The sequence below is a fragment of the Drosophila novamexicana genome, unplaced genomic scaffold (genome assembly GCF_003285875.2).
Source record: "Drosophila novamexicana strain 15010-1031.04,08,12 unplaced genomic scaffold, DnovRS2.1 tig00004557-arrow-arrow-pilon, whole genome shotgun sequence".
Lineage (NCBI taxonomy): Eukaryota > Metazoa > Arthropoda > Insecta > Diptera > Drosophilidae > Drosophila > Drosophila novamexicana.
In genome coordinates this window covers 47,609-52,553 of record NW_020825053.1, presented here as the reverse complement: position 1 = coordinate 52,553, position 4,945 = coordinate 47,609, and positions in this window count along the sequence as shown.

The window sequence follows — 4,945 nt, the reverse complement described above, 5'->3', positions numbered from 1 at the left end:
GACTACCTGCAAAATGTAAATAACTAACAAAGCCTCTGGCTGCCGAGAAGGTTCCATCGCAGTCGTTTTGTAAATAGTTTTTGCCTGGAAGTGAAAAGCAAATACATTTAGTTTTGAGTGCAAATCGAGTTTGAATTTGCTTAAAGCTGCAGCTGCTGCAACTATCAGAGAAGCAGAGAGAGAGAGAGAGAGAGAGAGAGAGAGAGAGAGAGAGAGAGAGAGAGAGAGAGAGAGAGGGAGTGTGCGAGAGTGAGGAAGAGAGAGGGGGAGAGATAGATAGATTCCATGACCATTGCTTTAATATCTAGCCACAAAATGAGCTTCTTGTCAGCGGTTGACTTACAAATGTAACAAATGTAAAGTAACATTATCTGCTCTGAAAAAGTCTTTATTTTCGTGATCTTTTTCTGCGTGTATTTCTACTGCTGTGCTGGCAGCGACAAATTCAATTAAATATGCAGCAAAAGTGCAGTTGAACTGCCTTTCTGTCGACAAGTTGTTGCGACAAATCGCAAAGTTGTGCTAAAGTCAGCAAACAGAACTAATTTCATATGCCTTGCAGCCAATTCACCGATTCCAGCTGCAGCAGCAGAAGCAGCGGCAACAACAGGGGGAGTGGCAGCCGCGGCATCAACTTTTCAACTTGTGACAGGGAAAATAATGTGGGCGAAACAATGAATTATGCACTTGATAATAAGTTTGGCGATGCGAAATTGGAGCGACGTGGCTGGCTGCGGGCTAAAACCGGCAGCCATAACCAAAACCAGCCAGCAAATCACTCATAAATGGCCAACGAAGCATATGGCCAGTGGGGCAACATATTTGGCTGCATGACGCAGATATCCCTGGCCCCTTCTTCTAATCTTCCGTCGTGGTGTTTTCAAAGTTTTGCGCTGGAAATTTGCAAACAGACGCACAGACAACAACAAATTTAGTGCCATTTAATGTTGCAAAATGTGTGCGTGGCTCATAATAATTCATAAGACACATTTTGCAGTGGCAGCGAGTGTGTGTGACTGTGTGCGTGCCGCTTTTTATATATATTACAATCAACGCGTTAAGTTGAAAGTAATGCATCAAAATTCTGTGCAGATGAGTCAGATAGCGGTCCGAACAATAGCAACAGAATTTGGAAGCAACTCCAAAAAGTCTGTTAGAAGTGCATCCCCATCATCCAGTTATTTTTGGAATGTCGATTTTTAAATACCCTAATAGGCAAGTATTACATTTGCTACATACGACATGAGTAGTAGCATACGATATAAGTTATATTTCATTTTTTATACCCTGAACCCATTGAAAATGGGTAAAAAGGGTATATATAAATGTATGTAACAGGCAGAAGGAAGCATCTCCGACCCCATAAATTATATATATTCTTGATCTGCATCAATAGCCGAGTCGATCTAGCCATGTCCGTCTGTCTGTCTGTCCGTCCGTCTGTCCGTATGTATGAACGCAAGGATCTCAGAACCTATAAGAGCTAGAGACTTGAACTTTTAGATGTAGGTGCTCCTAGTTCCCGCGCAGATCGAGTTTATTTCCGATAATCGATAACTTGCTCCGTTTCCCAGCAATCGATAAAAATTTATATCAATATCCTGTTTTTTTGACAATTTTTGTAAATAATATGTATGCATTTGATGTTGGAAGAAGCGGGCTCAGGGTATCCCCTAGTCGGGAGCTCCCGACTAGAACCTCTTACTTGTTTTAATATAAGACGTAAAGTAAAAATTATATGTATATAATAAAGTAATTTTTGCTATGTCAAATATGACAGAGCAGGTTTTGAAGCAAAGAGAGTTGGAGTTCGAAGAATAGTCCGACGGACGTTGACCGCCAATATTAAAACTTTATGGAGTTGAAGATGCCACTTTCAATGTGCCTCAAATTGTGTGACAAAATTAAAATACTCTCTTCAAGTACATATTAAAGACTACATAAAGAAATAGTTGACCGGAAGAAAGTGAAATTATTATTTATAAAATTGTGTGCTCGGCTGCGCGATCCCGCAACCAGCCTAGCGCGCTGTGAATTCCTCTGGCTTCCTGTGGCTGCAAAAAAAAGTGTGAAATTTGCAAAGCCTGTTTCCAGGCGTTTCATGCATCAGATGTGTTATGAATTTTAATGCAATTTCAGAAAAAAACAAAGAAAAAAAAGGAAAAACAACCACTGAAATGCAAAAAATAAGAAAAACAAAAAAAAAAAAAACCCATAGCGCTGACGATGCCGAATCGAATGCGTTTTTTCAACGCTGCAAAAGTTGCAAAGCCAGCAGCAACTGTAACAGCGGCAGCAACACGCAGCAGCAACAACTACTCTATTGATTGTATGTGTGTGTGTGTGTGTGTGTGTGTGCGCGCGAGGCGACATTGAGTTCTTGACGCTGTCGTTGACATTTTACATTACATAAACGTATTTATGCAAATGTACTGTGAACTTTGCTTCCCACGAGTTGTTGTTGTTGTTGTTTTTCGCATGCTTGTTGCCCACTAACTGACTGGCTGAGTGACTCGCCTCCTGTTCACTGCCCGCTTTTTTGGTTCGGCTTGGGCTGCTCTGGGTTGCCGTTGTTGCTGCTTTTTGTTGTCGATGCGCCATATTTGCATGCATTTTAAATGACTCGGATATCAATTTTGACATATCACTTGACAGCTTAAAAAGGTTTATGTATTTATACAAACGAACACACGAAACAAGTGTGTCTGTGTGTGCGTGTGTGTTTGTTTGTGAATATGTGCAGATGGGTTCGGCACGGCGTGACAGACAGAGAAAAAGACAAACAGCCACTAAGAGAAAAGAGAAGAAAATGAGGGCGCTGGATTTATATACCCTTTAGATATGACGTCGGCCTTATTTGGTATAAGAAGTTGTCTTATGATGTTATAATTTCTAGGGGACACTATATTGGTCAAATATATATATATATATATATATATATATATATATATATATATATACAGTAGCAATTGGTTTAATTTGTTACTAAACTAAAGCATTTGTCTATCTTGTATTCCTATGTATTGGTAATTAATTATGCTCGGCTTCATTTAAAATGTGTTTTTTTTTTTTCAAAAGACTGCAAAATTAAATTTAAAAAAAAATAAGATTTTCGGGTTGAACCAACGCATTAAGATCATTATATATACATCTAGGCTTTGGTCAAAACGGAAATATATAAAATATATACTAAATGTCGTTCTCAGTTGTAGCAGCAAAGAACAGAAAATTGATTTTTAGATTTGCAGACATGTCGATTTGGGTTTAAGCTCAGTTATTATTCGCGATATTGTTGAGGTGAAATATTCAGTTTATTTCACTGAAAAAATATAGAATTGCGGTTTTAAACGGGTTTGGTCTAGGCCAGGCTTCCAGCATTGCTTCTTAAGTGGGCAAAACCTTTATGAATACCTGTCGGTTATACCTCATTAAAAATTGATTTAAAAAAGCACGTGTATTGGAGTTTTCTAAGAAGCATATGCAAGGAAAAATTTAAGTATATACACAGCTCATCAGCAAGCGATTCTACTTATCTATCTCTATCGGTCTCTTCGTCTCTAGATATAAAGAAAACAAGTGTGGAGAATGGTCTCCGTACGCAAAAATATATAAATTAAAATTATTATTTTTAAGTAGTACAGGGTACGACCACATAGGGTATCTTCCGGAAAATACTTTTATTCGCCAGCATCCATGTGCTTATTTATTTGAAATATTCTTGGACATAAAAAGTGCGTATTTTAAATTTATTGCCTCATTAAAGCTTAATACCCAGAGGCATGTGGGCACATGTGTCTGTCTGTCTGACTGCCAGTGTATGTGTATCAGGTAAAATATTAACGAGCTGGACTCTCGTTTTTTCATTGTTTGGCCGTAGTTGATTTTTTTTTGTTGCTGTTTTTCTGGTTTTTTGCTTCTTGCTTATTTGATTTCGCGGCTTAAAGCGCAGTCCAATTCAGTTATAAAACATTTTGAATTAGCAAATGGCACATGTTATTGGGTATTCATAAGCGTAGATACATTTCTAAACAAGTGTTTTTAGATATTGTTAGTATTATTTTTGGCGTATTTATTGGAACAAGTTGTCGAATGTTAATTTTTTAAATACTTTGCAGGCTCTAAGCTTATGCATAAAATTCAAGTAAATTATGCAGAGAGTCAGTGAAATAGGTGATTTAATTGAATAGTTTCAAATGCCAAAAATATTAACATGATTTTTGCTTTAAACTGCATTCCATCTGATAAATATTTAAATTATGTTAATTTTTTATTGCATTTTTTTTTTTTTTTTTTTTGAGTTTAAATGAGGTTTGAAATTATTATTAATTTTGAAATGTTTATTGTTTTTATAATTTTTGGCAAATTAAGCTGTCACAAATTGGGGCTTAAACTAGCAGCTTTAAAAGCCAAAAGCAAAGTTAAACATCGTTCGGTCATTACCCAAAAACCAAAATCAGAGTTCAAGTCCAATCCAAAGCCCGTCAGAGGGAAAAACCCAAAGTAAATAATTAAATTTGCTGCGTAAATAAAAGTTCAAGTGGCCGCCTTGGCACAGCTCAAATGTCCGCTGCTCAACTGCGTGTCTGCTCATCCTGACAGCTAGCAAGACAACAGCAAGAACAACACTCGAACCGATTGTCTACTATGTCAAAGGCAGAAGCTGGCCCTCAGCTACAACTGCCACGCCCTAGCTCCCACTCACGCGCATGTTGTCCTCTGTCGGTGCCGCTGGGAAGTTGCTTTTGTTTGGCATTCAGTGAAATTGCTTTTATTAGCGTATAAATCAACAGTGGAAAAATCATAGCATACTTTTTAGCGCTTTATCCCGGGTTGTCTACTCTCCTGTTTTCTTTCACTCGCGAACTGTTTAAATTAAATTTATGCGTCATTTCCAGTTGTTTACAAGTTGGCAGCAGCAGAGCGCTGTAGTAGAACGGACCAACTC